General features: G+C 42.1%; 1 protein-coding gene across 1 annotated transcript in view; it reads right to left on the bottom strand.

The window, feature by feature from the left end:
- Positions 1-25,305, bottom strand: part of tanc1b (tetratricopeptide repeat, ankyrin repeat and coiled-coil containing 1b) — a 362,831-nt gene extending 337,526 nt beyond the window's left edge. Inside the window, exon 1 of the mRNA XM_060930092.1 lies at positions 25,227-25,305. The gene's annotated coding sequence lies outside the window, so the exon portion shown is untranslated. The remainder of the gene's footprint in view (positions 1-25,226) is intronic.
- Positions 25,306-25,834: the final 529 nt, after the last annotated feature.

The following is a 25,834-nucleotide window of genomic DNA, read 5'->3' as shown; positions in this document are numbered from 1 at the left end:
GTGGCCGGTGAGGGCCTTTCTGTGTGGAGTTTGCATGTTCTCCCCGTGTCCGCGTGGGTTTCCTCCGGGTGCTCCGGTTTCCCCCACAGTCCAAAGACATGCAGGTTAGGTTAACTGGTGACTCTAAATTGACCGTAGGTGTGAATGTGAGTGTGAATGGTTGTCTGTGTCTATGTGTCAGCCCTGTGATGACCTGGCGACTTGTCCAGGGTGTACCCCGCCTTTCGCCCGTAGTCAGCTGGGATAGGCTCCAGCTTGTCTGCGACCCTGTAGAACAGGATAAAGCGGCTAGAGATAATGAGATGAGATGAGATCTTCTGACCAATCAGAGAATTCAACAGTGCTTTAGTAAAGCCTCTCATAACATGGAGTGTTCAGCTTTCGGAAGGTTACACGAGTCTAGTTTTGTTTATTCTGTTCAGTGTAGTCATGAACGTGTACTAATGTTGGAGTCCAGGAAAAAGGACCAAGCCACTTGACCCTTTCCAAAAACCTTTGGTGGAGGTATTTTAGATACCACCGCAAACAAGTTCTCTTTCTGAATAGTTTAAGCAGACTGCCCAAGATCATGAACAGTTACACACAAGCCTGGGTTTGAGTGCACTGGCAGGCTTCCAGGTCTTTTATCCTCTCCATCAGAACCCTGTCAGAACGGCATTTAACCCAAGAAAAGAACAGGAAATGCCAAGTATTCATACAGTATTGAAGAACTCTGAGCAGTTCCCATGGATAAACCTCCTAAATAAACAAGCAAATGAGTCGACAGCAAGAGTGCATTTTCCTTGCTACAAAAATAGAACAGCATGGCCAGTCTGATGCGAAACGGATTATAACCAGGAGTCATATTTATAGCTCTTAACTCTTCTCTACTCTCGCATGTCCATCATTAGCTAACTGCTTGTAAATGCGTTTCTTTAATTAGGCCATTGTAGATCTTGATCTGTTGTAATGAATGATTTTCATATCTCTTAGCCAGCAGGCACAGTTATGAGAAGTAGAAACTGTTGGAGCTTTTCTACCCAACATATTGTTAATGCTCTCTCCCTCAACTCTAAAGCCAGCATCTCACTGGGCTGCGACAGCTTGCGACAAACTGCGAATGTCATTCGCGAGAGTTTCAAAAGTGTCTTGAAACATTCGCGGGGCTTCTCAATTTCCTCGCATGAGTCGCAAAGTGTCGCTCCTTCAGCGCTGAAATTTTGAACATGTTCAAACAATTCGTGCGGCAAAATTTCTCTCAAAATAGCCGCAAATGCGTCGCTGGTGTCGCAAAGCCGTCACGAACCCTTCTCGAGTCAGTTTCCGTGAGACAGGAAGTGCGAGTGTATCTCACTGGGCTGCGACAGCCTGCGACTAGTTGGAGACACAACAACAATTGTGGTAAAATATGCGAATATCAATTCAGTGCGATTCCAAGTGAAAATTTGCATATTTTATCGCAATTGTTGTCTCCAACTAGTCGCAGTTTGTTTGTACAGTGCTTTTAACAATAGACATTGTCCCAAAACAGCTTTACAGAATCTGAATGACCCAAGACATGAGCCAATTTTATCCCTAATCTATCCCCAATGAGCACGCCCGTGGCGACGGTGGCAAGGAAAAACTCCCTCAGATGACATGAGGAAGAAACCTCAAGAGGAACCAGACCCAAAAGGGAACCCATCCTCACCTGGACAACAACAGACAGCATGACTATAACATTAACAGTTTTAACACAAAGTCAGTTTCGTTGATGTTATAAACTCTTCATTGATGGAAACTTGAGTGCAAAACTGTTCATGACAACCGCAGTCCTAAAGTTAGCAAGTCAACTGTAGTCCTCAGCCATAACAGCATTACTGTAATGGCCCTTTTCCACTACCCTTTTTCAGCTCACTTCAGCTCACTTCAGCCCGGCACGGCTCGCGTTTCGACTACCAAAAAACAGCACGACTCAGCTCACTTCAGCCCTGCTTAGCCCCTAAAACTCGCACCGTTTTGGAGTAGGGCTGAAGCGAGCCAAACCGTGCCGAGTGAGGCTGGGGGTGTGAGCAGACACTCCCCTGTGCACTGATTGGTGAGGAGGAGTGTCCTCACATGCCCACACACGCCCCGCGAGCACGCTGGGATCTGTAAACACCGTAAACCCGGAAGAAGAATAATTACGAATTACGAGAATTATGAAGCCTTATGCGCCTCGCCTCATCTATACGCTCTTGCCAGTATCTGTTGGCGTTGTCGGTGACAACAAGCCACAGCACCAAGACCAGCAACACTAACGACTCCATGTCCTCCATGTTTATTGTTTACTATTCGGGTCGTGAGACTACCGCTTAAAAGCTCACTGATGTCACTGTTTGCGCTGCTTAACGACATCACGTGACGTCCACCCACTTTCGCTAACTCCACCCAATGTGTCCACCCACTTCCAGCCAGCACGGTTCAGCGCGGTTGTAGTCGAAATGCAACTCCAACAGCCCCGCTCAGCCCGACTCAGCACGGCACGGCTCAGCCCGACTCAGCCGCATTTGTAGTGGAAAAGCGGCATACGTGTCCAGAGCGTCTTCCAAGTGTGACTTTCAACTGTCCATACGGGGCCGTCCTCCACAGGAGCGATGTGATGAGACTCCAACCAGACACAGGGCACCAGGATGGATCAGGCAGGTCCGAGGAGCAGAAGAGGTCATTTAACAGACTTCACAAAAGTGGACTTATGTTTCAGCACAGCAAACCAACCTGCAAGCGAAGAAATAGTTTTATCTGCAATATCTTTGCATCAGAGATCCCAAATCTGCTGCAGATAACAAATGGTGTGTGGTCAACTATGCGTGCGTAATCTCGTTTAAAGAACAGAAGCACGCAAATGAGGAGCTGCTCACTTCGTCTGAAAATGCATACTAGCCAAGGTTCATGTGCGTTTTCATCCACAAATAAAATAATTACAGATTTTCGTGGACTATGCAATATACAGTCTATCCATGAGAGACCACAGAGAGAGAAAAGGATTGGGAGAAGAGTGTACATTATTTACTTTGCTCTGGTATGTAAAGAACAGACTCCGATTCAACTACAGAGAGTGAGAGCAAGAAGAGTTCATCCCTTGTTAACTCTAACTGCCACCGTATGTGACCGTGAAACTTAATTAAAACAACGTGTCTGTCTGTGTCAACAAGGACACTGTACAAAAGAGACCAGCATCAAAAAAGTAAAACAAAAGGCGACGCAAAATGGAGAAAAGAAACACAGAACTTCGACAGAAAACAAAGAGAATCTCAAAGCAGATAGCCCGAGCACAACAGAGGGAGTTTATCCCTTGTGTGCCGATAGGAGACTTGCTGCCTCAAAGCCTCTACTGCCATTTGAGCTGTGTCTATTATCTAACTGAAAGAAATCCCTGGGAATGCTGGGTCTTTGAAAAATGTTTTATTTCTTCAGAAGTAGCATGGTGCATGGGGTTCATCATAGGCAGATAGAGTGGGTAGATCACAAACAAACAGAGAAGTAAACACACATCCAAATGGATCATATTCTACAGTAACCTTGCATAACACAAGTCCGTCACGTGTTTAAAAAAAATTAAAACCTTTGTCAAACTCCGATGAGTTCAGTCATGCTTTATGAGTTACTTGCTTGCCCGTAAGGTGAAGAGCTGAGCTTAAAGTGTTAAACATATTTAGCATCCGAGAAGCAGGGAAGTGCTGATTAAGCAGATGTGGCATTGTTTAGTCGACAGCCTCCGGTATTTGTACCACTCGCACCGTTCAGCGTGCGCGCATGCGTGTATCCGTGTTCAGAGCTTTAATAATAGGAAACGAAGCAAACTTCAGCTCGGCTTCTCCGGTTTAGCTTTCTTTATTTGCTCTCGCCCTCACCGAACCACTGCTTTTTCATCAAACCTATTCTACATGAATGATTCTTCAGGATTACGGCAATTCCATGTAAATGTCAACCTCACCATGCAAAAATAAAGCAACATGTAATACATCAAAACCACTCCCAGAGATATCACCTAGGCCTGTATTTTACAGATGTGAATAAGTTGAACCAATTTGTCACAAGACTTGTTCCCTTCGCCTTCACTACTTTAGCTAATGACACTAATAACTTTGATCATGTACAATTCTATATTATTCCACAAGCCACAGAAATGTATGCTAAAATCCACAAAACAGCAAAACAATAGCCATCCTAAATATTATTTAAGAACTTTGATAGTTTTAGCTGATATTTAGAGAGTTTTTCAAAGGGTTATGGTGGTTAAATTGCTGATTTTCTAAACATATGCCATGTCTATTTCAGACGCGTCACATCCATAAGGCTGCTGGGCCATAGAAGGTTCACGCTGCACGCTGCATGCTGCACGCTACACGCGTGTAAAGAAAAGTGGACAAACGTAGCATGACTTGCTCTGGGCCATAGAACGGCGTTCACGTTGCACGCTGCACGCTGCACACTTCACGCGTGAAGCGTGAAATGAACATGCACACTTTTTTCTAGGCTTGAAGATGGAAATTCCAGTCAATGCATGCGGTCACCGCCGCGCCAGCCAATCAGAACGGGTCTAGGGAGATAACGCTATGCTTTCAGGGGAAAACTTCAGAAAAAATATAATTGAATGGTATAATTGAAAAATAGTTCTTCATCGGGATTGTCAAGCAGATTATAGAATGTTCGGTGAAATTCACCACGGGTTTCTCTCAGAAGGAAGTGTTCTCGGCTCCAAATTCTGTTCCTTTTTCTCTTCCTCTGTCTCAGTAACAGCAGAATGAGGCAATCGTCGTCATCCGAAGAGTCCATATTGTTGGTTACTCGGTCAAAGTAGAACAGACGCAACACGTGAACATCCAAGCATGAAGTTTAATGGCCCAGGGTCCGGTTCTTCACGTGAACGTGTAGCGTGCAGCGTGCAGCATGCAGCGTGCAGCGTGAACCTTCTATGGCCCAGCAGCCTAACGGAATTTCGTCACATCCATAACGCTGACTTTTCCTTCCGAAACTCTGCATGAAATACAAAATATTTTAAACAAAGATTTTTTTAATATTCATCTTGGACCCCTCTATCAAATGGATATCTCCATTTCGACATTAGGTTTACAATTTCACAGAGTTTAATAAAAATGTACAGTCACCCAAAAAAAGTGATACTTTTTCTATCACATCCATAACGCATCTTTTATTGGCATTTTCTGGCATGCCCTAGATGTACTATGGGAATTGTTCTTGCTCCATCACTTCTCCAGTATGGTACAGCCTCAAAATATGCAACACCTGTTTAAATACTGGGAGACAATAAAACATGCACTGGGTCATTTGTTGCCATTTTGAGTTCAAGTGTCACGTCCATAACGCTGGAATTGCTCATTAGCGGTTGTCATGACAACCACACAAGCAAAAACACAAAGACCTGTGACCCTTTTCCGCACTGAAAGTAGAACTTGCTTAAAACACTGGTGAAAAAAATTAAAAACAAGTTGTGGACAATTAATTAATTAATTAATTAATTAATTAATTAATTCAGAATATTTGCCAAATAAATAAAGGCCGAGTTAATGGACATTGCTAATTTTATTCCATTCTAAATAATAGGTGAAGGCAGGAGAGCATGAATTCTTCACCTTGAAACAGGAAATGAGTGACCACAAAACAATGGACTGCCAGGATGGCGTTTTACAGTTTCCACTGATACGAAAGGAAAGACGGTAATGTTCACATTAAACATCAGAATGGGGACAAAACGTGATCTTGGTGACAGAGCGGCATGTTTGTTGGCGCTAGCCCGTATGGTTTAAGCATTTCAGAAACTGCTGACCCTTTGGGATTCACACACATTCCGTCTACATGGAATGGTGAGGGGGAAGAAACATCAAGTGAGCAGCAGTTCTGCAAGTGGAAACGCCTTCATGAGAGAGGTCAAAGGTGAATGGCCAGACTGGTTTGAGGTGACAAGACTAAGCCAACTCAAATAACCACTCTTTATAACCATGGTGAGCAGAAAAGCATCTTGGGCCATATCCACACATTGAAGGCAGGAGAGCATGAATTCTTCAGCTTGAAACAGGAAATGAGTGACCACAAAACAATGGACTGCCAGGATGGCGTTTTACAGTTTCCACTGATACGAAAGGAAAGATGGTAATGTTCACATTAAACGTCAGAATGGGGACAAAACGTGATCTTGGTGGCAGAGCGGCATGTTTGTTGGCGCTAGCCCGTATGGTTTAAGCATTTCAGAAACTGCTGACCCTTTGGGATTCACACACGTTTAAGTTTTAAAATGGTGTTTTAAAACAATCTCCGTCCAGATGAGCATTTTAGCTCCATGCCAGAAAGTGCCTCCATCCATAACACACCTGAAAATGCATCTCATGTGACCATTCACATACACATGCTGGTAAAACAGGAAGCAGATTCTCTACTCTGCATTCGGTTGCTTTGGAGAAAATACGACAAACGAGTAACAGCAGTGGTGTAAAGTAAGACCAGAGATTCCTTTGCTTGAACAGACGACGAGGTGGAACTCTTACTGAAAGTAAAACATGAGTGGAGAACACGGATTGGGAGTCACTGCAAAGCAAATATGGTGGCATACTTTATTAGGTACTAGGAGTTTGTTTCTTCCGGAAAGGGGTCACGTGATAGGAATGTGACGAGTCAGGGAAGGATACGTTATGACCGATAAAACCAAATCAGGAGGCAAACGTCGGTGGCTGCGTCATCGTTTCCAAACGACTCCATTTTTGCCCGTCTACACTAAAAGGCTACCCCAGAGTTCTCAAACAAAAACAGTGTGTGCAATGTTTCCAAATGTCTCTGGAGTAGTGTGGACACTAAATATAACACAGCATAAGTGATGCATTTTAAAACTAAAACGTATTAGTGTGGATGTAGCTGAATAAGCACAAGATGCTAACCCTTGAAGTGGATGCACTACAACAGCAGGAGACCACATCAGGTTCCGCTCCTGTCAGCCAAAAAACAGTCCATGCATGAGGCTACAGATAGCACAGGCTCACCCAAACTGGGCAGTTGAAGATTGGGAGACTCAACTATTTCTTTTCCCAGTTCCAGGAGTATAGGTGTTCTTATTCAAATGGTATGTTTGAATGAGGAAAAAGAAAGCTTGAACACCATAAAAAAATGAGTTAAATCATATTGACCCTCATTATCATGAGGCTACAAAGTCATGATTATACATATCAGAATAATAAATCAGTAGCACTCTTCTACCAAGGTCTACATACTGTAAAACTCGCCTCATAGTTCTGTGCCGACACAAACTATCGCTAGGTTCACATTGCAGGATAGTTCCCCCCCCCCCCCCCCCCCCAGTACCAGGAAAATGTTTGGACATGCCTACGCATTCATAGGTTTTTCTATATTTTGACTATTTTCTCCAGTGTAGAACAATACTGAAGACATCAAAACTATGAAGTAACATATGGGACATATACGGAATCATGTGGTAAACACACAAGTGTTAAACAAAATATCTCATCTCATTATCTCTAGCCGCTTTATCCTTCTACAGGGTCGCAGGCAAGCTGGAGCCTATCCCAGCTGACTACGGGCGAAAGGCGGGGTACACCCTGGACAAGTCGCCAGGTCATCACAGGGCTGACACATGGACACAGACAACCATTCACACTCGCACCTACGGTCAATTTAGAGTCACCAGTTAACCTAACCTGCATGTCTTTGGACTGTGGGGGAAACCGGAGCACCTGGAGGAAACCCACACGGACACGGGGAGAACATGCAAACTCCGCACAGAAAGGCCCTCGCCGGCCACAGGGCTCGAACCCAGACCTTCTTGCTGTGAGGCGACAGCGCTAACCACTACACCACCGTGCCGCCCTAAACAAAATATGTTTCGTATTTTAGATTCTTCAAAAGTACCCTGATGATGCTTTGCACACTATTGGCATTATCTTAAGCCTAGGTCACAACCGGACGTACGATTTTTTGGCCGTGTGATTTTTGGCGTTTCCCAAATCGCTGCGTTTTTTTTGTTCATGGAGAAAGACATACGTTGGCCGTAAGTTTGTCTTGCAACCTGAAAAAAACGTAAGCGCCCGTAGAGTTTGACATGACAAAGAACCTCTGCGGCCGGTCTGCGGCCAGTCTACGGCTCGAAAATCAGCACATCACACGCGCGCCCTCCGTGCGTTTCTTGTGTTTTTTGCACATAGACCGGCCGTAGGAGCACGTACGGCCGGTTGTGACCAAGGCATTAACCAGCTTCATGAAGGAGTCACCTCGAATGCTTTTCAATTAACAGGCGTGACTCATCAAAAGTTAATTAGTGGATTTTTTTTGCCTTCTTAATGCATTTGAGATCACACAGTAAATAGTAAAATAGCCCTATTCCACAACTTTAGTAATCTTTATTATGTCAAGAATTGCTCAGTTAAGTAAAGAGAAACGAGTCCATCGTTACTGTAAGACATGGAGTGTCTTAATTAATAAAAATAAAGAAAAAAAAAACCCACTGAATTAGAAGGTGTGTCCAAACTTTTGTCCGGTACTTTATATTGAACTTGTATACATTCATAATTCTTTTTTGTAGCCCAACAATGTTAAGAGAAATTGCATGAATTACTTGAATTTGTTTTACCTGATGAATTTTAACTTTTAAAATTACAGTACTCCATTCAGTTAAATCGATAACAATGTAGCATCATGAGTGTTGTTTTCTGGGGCGTCGTGGCTCAGGTGGATAAGGCACCATACCATAAATCCGGGGATCCGGGTTCGATTCCGACCCGAGGTCATTTCCCGATCCTGCCCTGTCTCTCTCCCACTCATTTCCTGTCTCTACACTGTCCTATCCAATAAAGGTGAAAAAAGCCCAAAAAAAATCTTTAAAAAAAAAAAAAAAAAAAGTGTTTTCTAACCAAAGAAAGAACTCAGAAGAATACCCTCTGAGTCACATTAAACTGAAATCATTAAAATGACATTCTGTTCCCTGGAGGGATGAGTGATTAGTTAAACGATGTGTTTTACAGTCAGGCAGCTTTTTATAGATTGCCGAGTTGTATGCGGTCTGTTAAGAACCATCTAATTTAGCTGGAAAGGAAAACGTATTCACAAAGGATCGGTCTAGACTTAAGCAATCTCGTGTTTTCAGCTGATACTAATTCGATATCCTCAGCACAGGCTATGTCCTCACGTCAAATTTACTAGCAAAATCTGACTTTTCTTTTTAGGTTATTCACATTAAAAAGAGATAATATGGCCGATATCCAACACCCATCTGAAAAGATTACACTCGTAAGCCTTAGAGTATGACTAAAGACTGGGTTTATAGTCAGCAAACATATTGCATGTCGTAAAATAATTCTTTCGTTATTCAAACGATAAAGATTTCTGACAGATAAATGTCATGGCAGCAGTGCGAGTGCTATGAGACTCATCTAAAAGCCACCAATAAAGCGCAAAAAAACAAAAAAAAAAATTTCACCCTCTCATTTAGAGACCACAATCTTAATTCCCTACAAAATCTTACATCCGTCTGTATGGCCAGGAGCCAAGAGAACAAAACTGGCTATGTGCTCTGGGTGGAAAAAGTGACATACTTTGGCACTTCCCCATCAACCACAACGCCTGCCAATTGTGGGCACCTATGAACTCATGTATGTGGAAGAAGGCAAAACAACGCTTTCATCAGCGTGCATTATTCAGCTCAGCAATGCAGCATGATCAGCTAGCTTTACATATCTCAGAGGAAACATGTGCTTGTCTTGCTGCAAACTCTTCTCTCTCCTTGTGCTTTTGGGTGTGCATCACCCCTCTGCTTGGGGGGGGGGGGGGGGGGGGGGCAACCCTAGACTACTGCCCAGTTTCTTTTCTCCCCTTCCTATCAAAGACGATTGAATGTGCTGTTGCTAACCAAAGCACTCCTGTCTCTCTCTCTGAACAACCTCCTGGATCCTCACCAGTCTGGCTTCCGAGCCAGACACTCATCCAAGACTATGCTTCTCTCAGTCAGTGAGGCACTTCATGTAGCGCATGCCACCTCCCTCTCCTCTGTCATGATTCTCCTAGACCTTTCTGCTGTATTTGGACACCACTGATCACCTTATCCTCCAATCATCTCTATCAGCTCTGGGGATCTGCGGGACAGTCCTGGATTGGTTCAAGTCCTACCTCTCTGGTCACTCCTTCCAGGTTACTTGGTCTGATACAGTATTAACCCCATGCCCACTTACCACTGGTGTCCCTCAAGGCTCAGTCCTTGGTCCGCTTCTCTTCTCCCTCTACACCCAGTCTCTCAGCCCAATTAGCGCTGATCCTCTCCCAGTTGGACTACTGCAACTCTGTCCTTGCTGGCCTTCCAGTATCTGTTAGCAAATCCCTGCAGCCCACCTGGTCTACAATCTTCCTTGTTCTTCCCATATTACCCCTCTGCTTGCTGCCCTTCACTGGCTACCTGTTGCAGCTCACATCAAATTTAAGACATTGGTGCTAGCTTACCAGGCAGTCAAGGGGTTCAGGCCAGCATATCTCCAGAGACTGGTCCAACCCTACATGTCAGCCAGATCCTTATATTTCCGCTGCTACTGGTCACCTGGCCACTCTTCATCTCCACTCCTGCCCAGCCTGCTCAAGACCGCTGTCTGCCCTGGCTCCCCATTGGTGGAATGATCTTCCCACAGACGTCAGAACTGCTGACTCCCTGACCACCTTCAAGCGCAGACTGAAGACCCACCTCTTCAGGCTGCACCTTTCCCCTGCCCACTGTGTAATCGCATAGTGGTCTTGACCAACCCAGGCTGTGTACTGTCATGATCAGTTCAGGTTAACCGTTGGGGTTTTATTTTTTTCTATTTGTTTACCTTGGCTGTTTGCTGATTTTTGTTACTTCAACAGAATATTATGCTAAGTATTATTCTGCCACTCCACTTTAGTTGGTACTAGAACTTTCTTGTCTAGAAGTTCAGCACTTCTTGTAGCTGACTTTTGCACTTGCTGTATGTCGCTCTGGATAAGAGTGTCTGCTAAATGCCTGAAATGTAATGCAATGCTTTCTCTAGACACAACATTTCTAACAACGCACCAAGGGATTGTTTCTGTTTATGCAAGCTGTCAAGTCCACATTGCATAATTGATGATGTAAGCAGAACATAATACTAGTGCATCTCGAACAATTAGGTCATGAAAAATTTCAATATTTTCCATCAGTTATTTAAGAAAGTGACAATTTAATATATTCTAGACTCATTACACAGAAAAATGCTCCAAACATTTGTTTGCATCTTAATTTTGATAATTATGGCCAACAGCACAAACAAACTTAAAAACCCATCTCAAAACATTAGAATATTTTGTGGTTGAGTAAAACAGTATTTAAAAAAAAAAAAAAAGTCTCTCTCGGTCTGGTTCAGTAAATACAACCACAATCATGGGGAAGACTGCCGACTTGACAGTTGTCCAGATGACAATCATTGATACCCTCCACAAGGAGGGTATGCCACAGAAGGTCATTGCTGAAAAGGCTGGCTGGAAAACGTGCACAAGCAACAGAGATGGCCACAGCCTTGAGAGGATTGTCAAGAAAGGTTGATTCAAGAACTTGGGAGAGCTTCACAAGTGGACTGAGGCTGGTGTCAGTGCATTCAGAGCCACCACACACAGACGTCTTCAGGAAAGGGGCTACAACTGTCACATTCCTAATATCAAGCCACTCCTCAACCAGAGACATCATCAGAAACGTCTTACCTGGGCTAAGGAGAGAAAGAACTGGACTGTTGCTCAGAGGTTCAAAGTCCTTTTTTTCAAATGAAATTAAATTTTGCATTTCACTTGGATATCAAGAGTCTTAGAGTCTGGAGTAAGAGTGGAGAAGCACAGAATCCAAAGTGTTTGAAGTCCATTGTGAAGTTTCTGCAGTCTGTGATGATTTGGGGTGGCGTGTCATCTGCTGGTGTTGGTCCACCATGTTTTATCAAGTCCAAAGTCAATGCAGCCATCTACCAAGAGATTTTAGAGCACTTCATGCTTCCACCTGCTGACAAGCTTTATGAACATGCCGATTTCCTTTTCCAGCAGGACTTGGCATCTGTCCACAGTGCCAAAACTACTACCAAATGGTTTGCTGACCATGATATTACTGTGCTTGATTAGCCAGCTAACTTACCTGACCTGAACCCTGGAGAGAATCAATGGGGTATTGTCAAGAGGAAGATGAGAAACGCCCGACCCAAAAACACAGATGAGCTGAAGGCCGGTATCAAAGCAACCTGGGCTTCAATAACACCTCAGCAGTGCCACAGGTTGATCGCCTCCATGCCACACCGCATTGATGCAGTAATTCAGGGTAAAGGAGCCCCAACCAAGTACTGAGTGTATAAATTAACACACTTTTCAGAAGCTATACATTTCTATATTGTAAATCCTTTTTGACTGATCTTAGGAAACAATTTGCGATACTGGATTTCTAATGTTCATGAGCTTCAAGCCATAATCATCAAAATAAAAAAAAGGCTTGAATTATTTCACTTTGTGCATTGATAGAATATATGAATGTTTACCTTTATGAATTAAATTACAAAAAAAAAACTTTTTCATGATATTCTAATTGTTTGAGATGCACGAGTATTTATGTTTAACTACAGGTCTGTGATCACCATATCTTCATCACAGGACATGGAGGACACATTAGTGTACAGTGTTAATAGCAATTCCAGCGTTATGGACGTGACACTTGAACTCAAAATGCGAACAAATGACCCAGTGCATGTTTTATTGTCTCCCAGTATTTAAACAGGTGTTGCATATTTTAAGGCTGTACCATACTGGAGAAGTGATAGAACAAGAACAAATCCTATAGTACATCTAGGGCATGCCAGAAAATGCCAATAAAAGATGCGTTATGGATGTGACAGAAAAAGTATCACTTTTCTTGGGTGACTGTACATTTTTATCAAACTCTGTGAAATTGTAAACCTAATGTCGAAATGGAGATATCCATTTGATAGAGGGGTCCAAGGTGAATATTAAAAAATCTTTGTTTAAAATATTTTGTATTTCATGCAGAGTTTCGGAAGGAAAAGTCAGCGTTATGGATGTGACGAAATTCCGTTATGGATGTGACGCGTCTGAAATAGACATGGCATATGTTTAGAAAATCAGCAATTTAACCACCATAACCCTTTGAAAAACTCTCTAAATATCAGCTAAAACTATCAAAGTTCTTAAATAATATTTAGGATGGCTATTGTTTTGCTGTTTTGTGGATTTTAGCATACATTTCTGTGGCTTGTGGCAATAATATAGAATTGTACATGATCAAAGTTGATTTTAGCTTGGGTTTTACATTATAAGAAAGAAAGACTGACATATTAAGGCGAAGGGAACGATTCTTGTGACAAATTGGTTCAACTTATTCACATCTATAAAATACAGGCCTAGGTGATATCTTTGGAAGTGGTTTTGATGAATTACATGTTGCTTTATTTTTGCATGGTGAGGTTGACATTTACATGGAATTGCCCTGTTACAGAATTCAGCCAAGACGTTTCTGGATTATCTTGTACAGTGTAACAAGTAATAATCTGCTAAATTAAAAAAAAAAAAAGTATAAAAACAAGTGAAACCATATATTACCGAAGTCAGCCTAAAACAATTACACAGACTTGAGCCGTCAGAGAGACATGTTTAAAAATAAATGCTCAAAACTGTTATCCAATTATCCCATGGCCAGATGTGATAGTTGTATTAATCATCAAAGAGAAAAATCTGAGTCACAAACGCTGATTTGTCCTCACCTAAATTATCATTTCACCCATTAGAATTTCAGAGCAGATAATGAAGTCATTCATTTCCAAAATGAGCAGGTTCTGGGAGAGGTTCCATCACAACAAAGTCATAAAGAATGTACAAGAAGGAGCAAAAAAAGGAACTGTTCTGTTGAAGGGCGTGTCGTTTTCTTTATATCAGTGAGGTAGCAATTCTGAGTTGAGACAAGTTCTCTCATAAATTTACTGTTAGACCCAAGGCCGTGGAAACAGGGTGAAGCTGACATGACGGTACAGTCGAAAGCCAACATACAAACACTTGTAGGTGACATGAAGCCTCACTTTTCTCTGGTACAGCCATCACAAAAAGTTAACAATCCATTACCAAACACCACATATACCGTCTATCAGTTTCCACATCTGTGTAAAGTAGAACACTAAATCTGCCAATCAGCCCAAAGGGAAAGTGTTTGAAAGTCATCAAACGTCCTACATTGCCCACAACAGGGTGTGGCAGAATAAAATCATTGGCAGTGATTGGAAAAGGAAAAAGTTATAATCAAAGGAAAATGTAAGGGTGTTCCTGCTTACCTCAGTGGAGAGGAGATACCGGTCAAATGTACACTACCGTTCAAAAGTTTGGGGTCATTTTGAAATGTCCTTATTTTTGAAAGAAAAGCACTGTTCTTTTCAAAGAAGATCACTTTAAACTAATCAGAAATCCACTCTATACATTGCTAATGTGGTAAATGACACTTCTAGCTGCAAATGTCTGGTTTTTGGTGCAATATCTCCATAGGTGTATAGAGGCCCATTTCCAGCAACTCTCACTCCAGTGTTCTAATGGTACAATGTGTTTGCTCATTGCCTCAGAAGGCTAATGGATGATTAGAAAACCCTTGTACAATCATGTTAGCACAGCTGAAAACAGTTGAGCTCTTTAGAGAAGCTATAAAACTGACCTTCCTTTGAGCAGATTGAGCCCATGTTTACATTAGACCGTATCAGCGGATCATCAGATTAACGTTTTTAAAACGATTAGCGTGCACACAGCAACACCAATACACGGATACGCTCGGCTCCGCAGGCATCCTGCGCTCCAAATCACTCCGCCCTGAACAGCGAGTGCCCTCTGGAGGGTGCGCACTCCGGCCCTGCACAGCTCACAGAGCGCGCGAGTGAAGTGCACGAGCCGCGATTCGGGACTGAGCCGCTGTGTGTGTGATCCCAGCGCATATCACTTACCACTTGCAAGTGGAAGGATGGCAAGCCTAAAGACAATCATAACTACACAATGGGCAGTATTTGCATCAGTATTTGCAGTATTTTCATACTTTTATACTCTTTAATGAAAGGTGATACAAGGCGGAAGTCCACGCCGTTTTTCAGCAGTCGCGTCACATGACCAACGCCAGCGAATCAGGAAGGTGGAGGTCACAGTGACGTTGTCCAATGACGACGCCAGCTAGAGCTCAGCACAGCGTATCTGCGTATTCTCAATGTTTACACAGCACCGGAGCTGACACGATCTGGATTGAATACGTGGACCCTGGTGGATTCCCGTTTTCCGGCGGTTTAATGTAAACGGACAGTGCATCCGCGAAGAAAACGAGACAGATACGGTCTAATGTAAACTTGGCCTGAGTTTCTGGAGCATCACATTTGTGGGGTCGATTAAATGCTCAGAATGGCCAGAAAAATGTCTTGACTATATTTTCTATTCATTTTACAACTTATGGTGGTAAATAAAAGTGTGACTTTTCATGGAAAACACAAAATTGTCTGGGTGACCCCAAACTTTTGAACGGTAGTGTACGTATTACATTACAATCTTTGCTCCCTGTGGCATTTTAGCATTAAGAAAAAAACATTAACAAAAACAATAACAGTACATGCTCAGACCCACAAAAGAAACAAGTAAAACACTAAAATGTGGAGAATGTAAAGAAAACTAGGCTTCCAAACAGAGAAGCTTCCTGCTATTTGACTACTGTTAAATATTAACTGACCGAGCAGAAATCCTTCTAGCCCTCATTTATTATACTGTACACTGTATTACTCTTCAGTACTTTCATTCTGCCTCAGATCAAATGAGTAGGGTTTAGACAATAATGTCAAAGTTACCTGACTCTTGCTTGTCCCACTGACACGGGGTGTAAAGGAATGAACTCCATGCGCTGAACTCACCTGATAACCAAACCCTGATATAGACAGGCAGTAGATAACCGTGCATGGGAAAAGGCTTAGAGGTCAAGATCTCTGAATATCACAATGTCAAAGGTCAAGCGAGTGACCTTTCAAAATGAACACAAACCTTCAGATCTGGACCATGACTGGTTTCAATAACTATCTAATGCCATCCATTACAAACAAACAAAAACATCGGGAGGACGAAATTTTGAATACGAGTCCTCAGGTGAGGTTTGGCGTTTCATACATCACCCACGATGGTCCGGCTACACTCCATTACCAAACTATCCAATAGCATCAGTGATGTCTACCAGACTTTGAAATATTTCCTTGCCCATACACAACACCATTTCATTGAATTTATTCAGTAAGGAATGGTTAAGACAATGCAATGCAAATAGTTTACAGATCATGTCAACCGGAGACACATAGCCAGACCTAACTGCAGGGTTTAGGAGAGAGAAATGTTGCGGCACTGAATTCTGCATGCACCCTTATATTATTACTGAACCTCACACAGCAGGGCTTTTGAAAACAGCACACTCACCAGTTCCAACCACAGGCTGTGTTATTAATCGTGCTGTTCTCTACAGGCCACCGGAGTCACTAAGACAACCAAGGCATCATAAAAATGTCCCCCTTCTGATCTATGAATCCACTGACAAACATAAACCCAATTTTATTAGTGACGGTGAATGAGCCAAAGAAGTCGGCCATTAAGTTCTGCGTTTCATGGCCATTTGGGTTACCTTAGGCAAAAGTCATCAAAAAAATAAATAAATAAAAAATAAAGATCAAGTAGGATGAAGATATCAACTCTAAAATCCATCAAGCAACGACTTCAAAACTTCATACATTTCAAAATGGTAGTACGGCCATTCTCAACAAATCATCACTCACCATGAAGGTGGTCTTATCTGGAATTAAAAACAGACTGATCTGCAATACAATGGATATACTGTAGTGGCTGTAACTGCCAGGTCAGTGCCCCTGTTCTCTTCCTTCAAAATCAACAGGTGCTGGCACTGAGCACATGCTGTTATTTGCCAACTGGCCATGGGAACCACTTAAGTTGAAGAAAATAGCTCAGACTCAATGACTCTATGGGACAAGAATGAATTTTTTTAGTGTGTAACCGCAAGGTTTAAAGGCCCATCATTATGCAGTGTCCTCAAATGTCTAATGTGATGGAGATTTTCAAAACAACCGTACCAGGAGTCACAACAGCACAACTATTAAATAAACTCAACCGCAGATATATCCCAAATGACTCCACAAACAGAGTTATGTGACGAGGGACGTGTGATAAGTAAGGAATAAAACCTGATATAATGGTGTGATGCGTTATCCGAACATTGATCATTTTCCAATAGCAGCACGTCACAAAGCGTTCTTCGTATACCACAACTTACCAACCCTAACAGGTGTTTGTTTATTATTTAAATAAAATCATTTATAATTGCGTTCAACATTGTAGAACATCTACCAAACAAGATCCTGTTATCACTCATAACAGCTATAAAGTAATTTTATCTGGGGGCGTCATGGCTCAGGTGGCTAAGGCGCCATACCATAAATCCAGGGACCCGGGTTCGATTCCAACCCGAGGTCATTTCCCGATCCCTCCCCGTCTCTCTCTCCCACTCATTTCCTGTCCTGTCTCTATACTGTCCTATCCAATAAAGGTGAAAAAAGCCCAAAAAAATATCTTTAAAAAAAAAAAAGTAATTTTATCATCAGTTTACCACCCTCCGAATTAATTACACTTCTGAAAACTTTCCAGTGACTGAAAATTTAGTTAACTTTAGCACTGAAAGTGCTGACACAGAAGATAAACGTCTCCTCAAAGAAAATGAATGGCGCCCTATTGACAATAAGGCAACTTTAATCCGTGTATGTGTAGTGTCCGACATCGTTCAGTGACGTTAAGGAAGCCAAGTTGGGTCAGCAAAGCTTCAAAACAGTTGGGCCACACTATAATATAAATATTTGTGTACGCTGAACAGCAAAAATGCATTTAATAAGGACATGGAAGGAAAAATCAACCGATTGACACAAAAATCTAATTTTAAGGCCCAGCCATTTGTAGACCCCAAGGATGTGAGCTCATAGTTCCAAACCTAAATTTTACTAATGCCAGGACCAGGGCAAACAAATGTAGCCTAATTTTGATACAATTTTGTTGTGGCCGACACATTTCCAACAATAGGTCCGAATATAAATGTCGGGAATGACGAACAGGCCTTGTAGTGTGATGCAATCGAAGAACATGATGTGGGGCATCTCAAACACTACAATACCCCAACAAAAATCGAGCATGCCAGAATCTTTTGGGGGTTTTTTTTGCCTAGTTTGACAACTCCTACGACATGTACCTTGATGCTCCTTCTGAAACCACGATTGACAATTTCTTGACCCTCCTCCCCAATGACACACAAAAGATGACGTGAAGGATGATTGGGTAGGGTCAAACTTGTAGTGTTGCCAGTCTCCTGACCAAGGCATGGCAAGAATTTATGGCACTATGATTGCCTAATCTGACCGTGACTGTTGCGAAAGAAAGAATTTTATGTAGTCTGATCCCAGCAAAACACAAGAAATTCTACTCTACCAAGTCAGGTCCATTCTATAATAAGTTACAACCCCAGTAAGTTGAGGTGGTATGTTGAAATCATTTACAAATCATTGTTTTCAGTTTTAAAAGTTAATCTTTGGCCTGAACTGCACTCAAAACAATACAATAGGACATTATTTGATGCTGTACCTCATGAATGTTATTGGTTTTTCAAAATAAACACTTTTCGATTTTGATTTGTGCAACACATTTTTAAAAAATTGGGATGGTAAAGCATTTGTCACTTTTTTACCACAATTCTTCCTGCAAACAGGTCTTAAGGTGTGCAACAGTACAGGGTCATCATCAGCAAACATCACAACACATTCTCTATTGGGGGCGGCACGGTGGTGTAGTGGTTAGCACTGTTGCCTCACAGCAAGAAGGTCCGGGTTCGAGCCCCGTGGCCAGCGAGGGCCTTTCTGTGCGGAGTTTGCATGTTCTCCCCGTGGATTTCCTCCGGGTGCTCCGGTTTCCCCCCACAGTCCAAAGACATGCAGGTTAGGTTAACTGGTGACTCTAAATTGAGCGTAGGTGTGAATGTGAGTGTGAATGGTTGTCTGTGTCTATGTGTCAGCGCTGTGATGACCTGGCGACTTGTCCAGGGTGTACCCCGCCTCTCACCCGTAGTCAGCTGGGATAGGCTCCAGCTTGCCTGCGACCCTGTAGAACAGGATAAAGCGGCTAGAGATAATGAGATGAGATTCTCTATTGGGGACAGACACCCTCTTCTGCCACAACCATGCCTTTGTAATGTGTACACAATGTGGTTTTGTATTGTCTTGTTGAAATATCCCTGGAAAAGTTGTCATCTTCAAGGTAGCACATGTTGCTCCAAAATTTCAGGATGCTTTTCTGCTGCCATCACAGAAGTGTAAGTTACCTTTGCAAGGGCACTGACACAACCCCATACCATGACAGACCCTGGCTTTTGGACTTGTTGCTGGTAACAGTTTGGATGGTCCTTTTCATCCTTTCTCTGGAGACCTGGAATACTGATTCACCTGACCATAATACACATTTCCACTGTGTAATGGTCCATCCCAGGTGCCTCCAAGTCCAGAAGTCAATGGCACTTCTGGACAGTTAATATAAAGCTTCCTTTATGCACAGTAAAGTTTTAACTGGCATTTGTGGATGCAACTCTGTATTGTAGTGCTTGACAAAGGTTTGCCAAAGTAATCCCAAGCCCACGTGGTTATATCAGCTACAGATGAATGACGGTTCTTGATGCAGTGCCATCTGAGAGATCAGAGATCATGGGTGTTCAGCTTAGGCTTGTGCCCTTGCCCTTTATGCACCAAAATTCCTCTAGATTCCTTCAATCATTTAAATGATATTATGCACCGTAGGGGTGAAATATCTGAATCCCTTTGCATCTTTCTTCGCAGAACATTGTTTTTAAACATTTCAATAATTTTCTCATGCATTTGTTGACAAATTAGTGATCCTCAACCCATCTTTGCGCCTCAAAGACTCGGCCTTTCCTGGATACTGATTTTGTACCAAATCATAATTACAATCACCTGTTTCAAATCACATCATTATTTGTTTTTCTTCATTACTCGCCCTAAATCCACACACACTTTTATGGAATGTGTATGTGTTACAGGCCAAAAATCCAGGAATGAATGTATAACAAATGAGATGAAGCTAACCAGACAAAACATGAAATATATTGGTTTCATACTGTCTGCAATGAAATACAAATCAAAGTAAGTTTAGAAATCATTGCTTTCTTTTTTTTAATTTGCATTTTCCATACCATCCTAACTTTTTCTGCTATGTAGATATACATTGCACAGTGAAGAGGAACACCTTAAAGGATATGCGCAGAACCATGGCCTCACTTGTTGTTTATAAATGCCTTGAGACCTCAAGAATGGCACAGGAATAGTTTTAAGCATTAATGATAAATCTAATATAGTAATTTTTACGATTAAAATGATTCATATAGGTAGCGGTCAGAGTGAATGACCTTGACATCTGTGATGTCACCACAGGAAGGCTATCGGTCTCATCGCCATTTCCGCTATACTAAAACACAGAGCTGACTGCAACTCCGATCCTCCATTTTGAGCTAATTTATCACCATGCCACGTAGATGTGTTGCTGGTGGGTGCAGCAACACGACAGAAGGTGGATTTACGTTGCATTCATGGCCCAAGAATGTTCAAACTGCAAAGATTTGGACGCGTTTTGCGAGAAGTTCACGGGCACATTGGGCGGCTACAAAGTGGTCTCTCCTCTGCTCTGCGCATTTTACTGAAGACTCGTACGAAACCTCTGATCTGTTGAGGAGCGTTGGCTATAAGCCCGTACTGAAAGAGGGTGCAGTACCAACAGTTAAAGGAAAAGAAAACTACAAGTTGCACCAGTTCTCCCGGAGTGTGAACTGAGGGTTGTTGCTAAAACCTGGGACGGAACAGGACGGGACATGACATATTATCGCTCGGGCAATAACCTCCCCGCGGTTGTTGCTAAAACCGGTGACGTCCCATCAAGGGTTTTAGTAATTGCCTGAGCCAAACAGTAATGGCGGAGTACTCGGTATGGAGAAAATGGAGAATGAATGGACCAGTCGTCAGATTTCTCCACTGGATACGTTTGCCTCAGTAGCAATATCTCGCCCTCACGTGGAAGAAGCGAATGAACGGAGAACTGAACGAACAACTGAAAGTAAGATTGTTTCAAAAACAATTGGCCTTCAAGAAGTGAGAACACAGACGGGTAAGCTCCGACTCTCATTTGGATACAAAACAACAACATTCGCTGTTTACCTGCATTTAGATTAATACACGTAACTTGTATTGTGTATTTAAGCTACCGGTATAAGATTATTTAATTTGCTACAGAATGTGATTGTCTCAGTTCATCTGATTATTTAATTAGCATTTTACGTTTTATCAGCGAAAATGCATGCATGTCGCATAAGTTATAACACCTATCCTGTTTTAATAAAGCGTCAACCTATAATCAATGAAGTCCAATCAGTCTTAGTTGAGCAAGTCGGTAACGGTATTTCTTACTTTCACTATAAATTTTAATCTATATGACTTTGGTCTGGGCGGCACGGTGGTGTAGTGGTTAATGCTGTCGCCTCATAGCAAGAAGGTCCGGGTTCGAGCCCCGTGGCCGGCGAGGGCCTTTCTGTGTGGAGTTTGCATGTTCTCCCCGTGTCCGCGTGGGTTTCCTCCGGGTGCTCCGGTTTCCCCCACAGTCCAAAGACATGCAGGTTAGGTTAACTGGTGACTCTAAATTGACCGTAGGTGTGAATGTGAGTGTGAATGGTTGTCTGTGTCTATGTGTCAGCCCTGTGATGATCTGGCGACTTGTCCAGGGTGTACCCCGCCTTTCACCCGTAGTCAGCTGGGATAGGCTCCAGCTTGCCTGCGACCCTGTAGAACAGGATAAAGCGGCTAGAGATAATGAGATGAGATGAGATGACTTTGGTCTATAGCTGTCAAAGGCCTCGGCCTTAAAACCGGTTCCTGCTGTGACGTCATGCACTCGGCAGCTCAAACGCTAACTTTGTGGTCGATTTTAACTCTCAAAAAAAAAAATATATATATATATATATATATATATATATATATATATATACACACACACATTTTTATTCCCATTTATGCAGCATACAAGAGTCAAGGCTGGAGATACTATCCACTCAGAAACCTACTGAAAAATAAACATTCTGCGTATCTCCTTTAAAAGTCGACACCAAACACACCTAACGACTCAGATCCATGTGGAAAAGATTCAGTAGGCTGGTGAACTTTCAAACTACCAGAGCTCCTATAAAAACCCATCTAACTCGTCTCACCGTGACCGCTCCATTCCGTCCTCCATAATAAAGCTCAGCAGTGTACTGTAGTGTAAGGGTTGTTTTACAATCAGGGTACGCAAGCTAAAAATCACATTTAACACTTATTATCTTCAATATCAAAAGGCTTCACTAAATAAACTTGGTTGTTTATTGTAGTCCTGTGATAGCTCTATTTACCATGCAAAAAAAAATTGGTGATAACGTTATTTTTGGTGAATGTATGGCAATACATGTCATATTTAGCAAAATTACTCGTGTCATTTAGAAAAAGTGCTTTTTTGACCACAGGTAGCTCCAAAAGGGATGCACTTAAATCATTCTTTATACCATAAAACACATATTTGGTTCCATATCATTGGAAACATAGTTAAGTTTTAATGTTGAATGCCAGTAAGTTTTCAGACTATTTTGATCAAATTAGTATGTAATTGTGTCAAAAAAAAGTCCTCTCCGAGACAGCTAATTTTTCAATATAAAATAACATGTATCTAAAATGATTATTTTCATCCTAAAATGTGGTCAAGATATTGGGACATAAATATTAGAGACAACTAACACAAAGCTTACAGCCTTATATTTAAAAGCACTATGGAAGTAGTGGATTCTGAATCGTCAAAAAAAAAAAAAAAGTCCTCTCCGAGAATCACTTCATTTGTTTCTCCCAGCCCTGCTTAAAGCTCCACTTAATCTTGTTATAATACAAACTATTACACACGCCTATCTGTTCTTTAACTTGTCCTTCACTTAAAAACTGGTTCTTGTACCAGTTTGAATCAATTTGAATTTTGGACCCCTGTGACACAAACTTTGTACCCTGATTGTAAAACAACCCATAAACTACACACTTACAGACATCTCAACTTCATACACACTTTCAGCTCTCACACTAAATCCACACAGTCCCTGCTACTGCCTGGTTTGTGATACTTGTGCGAAAGGAATAGTTTCTCTCTACAATTCTTCTGCTGCAGGACAAAGAAAGAGACGAAGGTTCTGAACATGTACACTACCGTTCAAAAGTTTAATCTTTGAAATGTCCTTATTTTTGAAAGAAAAGCCCTGTTCTTTTCAATGAAGATCACTTTAAACTAATCAGAAATCCACTCTATACATTGCTAATGTGGTAAATGACTATTCTAGCTGCAAATGTCTGGTTTTTGGTGCAATATCTCCATAGGTGTATAGAGGCCCATTTCCAGCAACTCTCACTCCAGTGTTCTAATGGTACAATGTGTTTGCTCATTGCCTCAGAAGGCTGATGGATGATTAGAAAACCCTTGTACAATCATGTTAGCACAGCTGAAAACAGTTTCGCTCTTTAGAGAAGCTATAAAACTGACCTTCCTTTGAGCAGATTGAGGTGGTGTTTACATTAGACCGTATCAGCGGATCATCAGATTAACGTTTTTAAAACGATTAGCGTGCACACAGCAACGCCAATACACGATTCGCGTGCACACAGCAACACCAATACACGGATACGCTCGGCTCCGCAGGCATCCTGCGCTCCAAATCACTCCGCCCTGAACAGCGAGTGCCCTCTGGAGGGTGCGCACTCCGGCCCTGCGCAGCTCACAGAGCGCGCGAGTGAAGTGCACGAGCAGTGATTCGGGACTGAGCCGCTGTGTGTGTGATCTCAGTGCATATCGGGCATGCGCGTCACTTACCACTTGCAAGTGGAAGGATGGCAAGCCTAAAGACAATCATAACTACAGAATGGGCAGTATTTGCATCAGTATTTGCAGTATTTTCATACTTTTATACTCTTTAATGAAAGGTGATACAAGGCGGAAGTCCGCGCCGTTTTTCAGCAGTCACGTCACATGACCAACGCCAGCGAATCAGGAAGGTGGATGTCACAGTGACGTTGTCCAATGACGACGCCAGCTAGAGCTCAGCACAGCGTATCCGCGTATTCTCAATGTTTACACAGCACCGGACCAGACACGATCTGGATTGAATACGTGGACCCTGGCGGATTCCCGTTTCCCGGCGTTTCCAGGCGGTTTAATGTAAACGGACAGTGCATCCGTGAAGAAAACGAGACAGATACGGTCTAATGTAAACTTGGCCTGAGTTTCTGGAGCATCACATTTGTGGGGTCGATTAAATGCTCAGAATGGCCAGAAAAATGTCTTTCTATTCATTTTACAACTTATGGTGCTAAATAAAAGTGTGACTTTTTATGGAAAACACAAAATTGTCTGGGTGACCCCAAACTTTTGAACGGTAGTGTAATATTGGACGCTTTAAAAAGCTGACTTTCCATTTAACATCTAAAATGACCACTGAAGTCAAACCACAGCTGAAGTGAAGTGTATCCAGGGACGCCTCTGAAATTAACCTCAGTGGTTATAAATTCATGAACACTTAAAAAAAAAAAAAGAGCATGAACATTCAACTCTTAAGTTTTATTGAAAACTTGTATGTTGTTCAGAAAGTGACTGTAGCATGTCCACTGCGACTTTAAACAGAAACCTTGATGTACTTTTACCTGTCAAAGGTGTTCTCTGGGTCTAATACATTAACCAGTGTTGAACATTGCAATGTTTTGACATACACTAAGTAAACCTTTGGAAACAGCATATCATGGCTAATTTAAACAAACATTCTTTCCACACCAAGTACTCCCTTCCCTGTTAAAGAGACAAGTCCTGGCACATTCCTCCTCCTGCTGCTGCTGTCCCAAGTTAGCAAGCTAGTTACATTGTGGCATCATATATATATACATATTAAAAACATGAACGACTACAATACTTTATATCCAAACTATACAACTTGGTCCTGAATTCCAATAAACTCATAATAACTCACTGGTAAATCCATTCTACATCTATATCACGTGTTCAACAACAAAAAAGGAAGAGCTTTTAATAAATACCTGTTTTGTGTCATGAATTATCCGCCAGAGAAAGTTTCCCACCCGTGTTACCTTCCCTCTGCATGAAAGCCCAAGGCGTGAGAGTCGATTCCTATGGAGTCGACTCTCTCTCCCAACTCAAGCGTTGGAAAAATAAGAATCGACACAAAATAGTTGGAATCGATTCCGATTGATTCAGTTTCAGCTCCTGGACAGAATATAAAAACATAAGCATGTACTAACTAGTGCATCTCAAAAAATTAGAATATTGTGAAAAAGTTCAATATTTTCCATCAGTTATTTAAGAAAGTGAAAATGTTATATATTACAGACTCATTGCACATAAACTAAAATGTTTCAAGCATTTTTTTTCTATTATAATTTTAATCAGTATGGCAGGGGCGGCACGGTGGGGTAGTGGTTAGTGCTGTCGCCTCACAGCAAGAAGGTCTGGGTTCGAGCCCCGTGGCCGGTGAGGGCCTTTCTGTGTGGAGTTTGCATGTTCTCCCCATGTCCGCGTGGGTTTCCTCCAGGTGCTCCGGTTTCCCCCACAGTCCAAAGACATGCAGGTTAGGTTAACTGGTGACTCTAAATTGACCGTAGGTGTGAATGTGAGTGTGAATGGTTGT

This window comes from Neoarius graeffei, chromosome 9 (assembly GCF_027579695.1).
Source record: "Neoarius graeffei isolate fNeoGra1 chromosome 9, fNeoGra1.pri, whole genome shotgun sequence".
NCBI lineage: Eukaryota > Metazoa > Chordata > Actinopteri > Siluriformes > Ariidae > Neoarius > Neoarius graeffei.
This window is presented reverse-complemented; position numbering and strand designations above follow the sequence as displayed.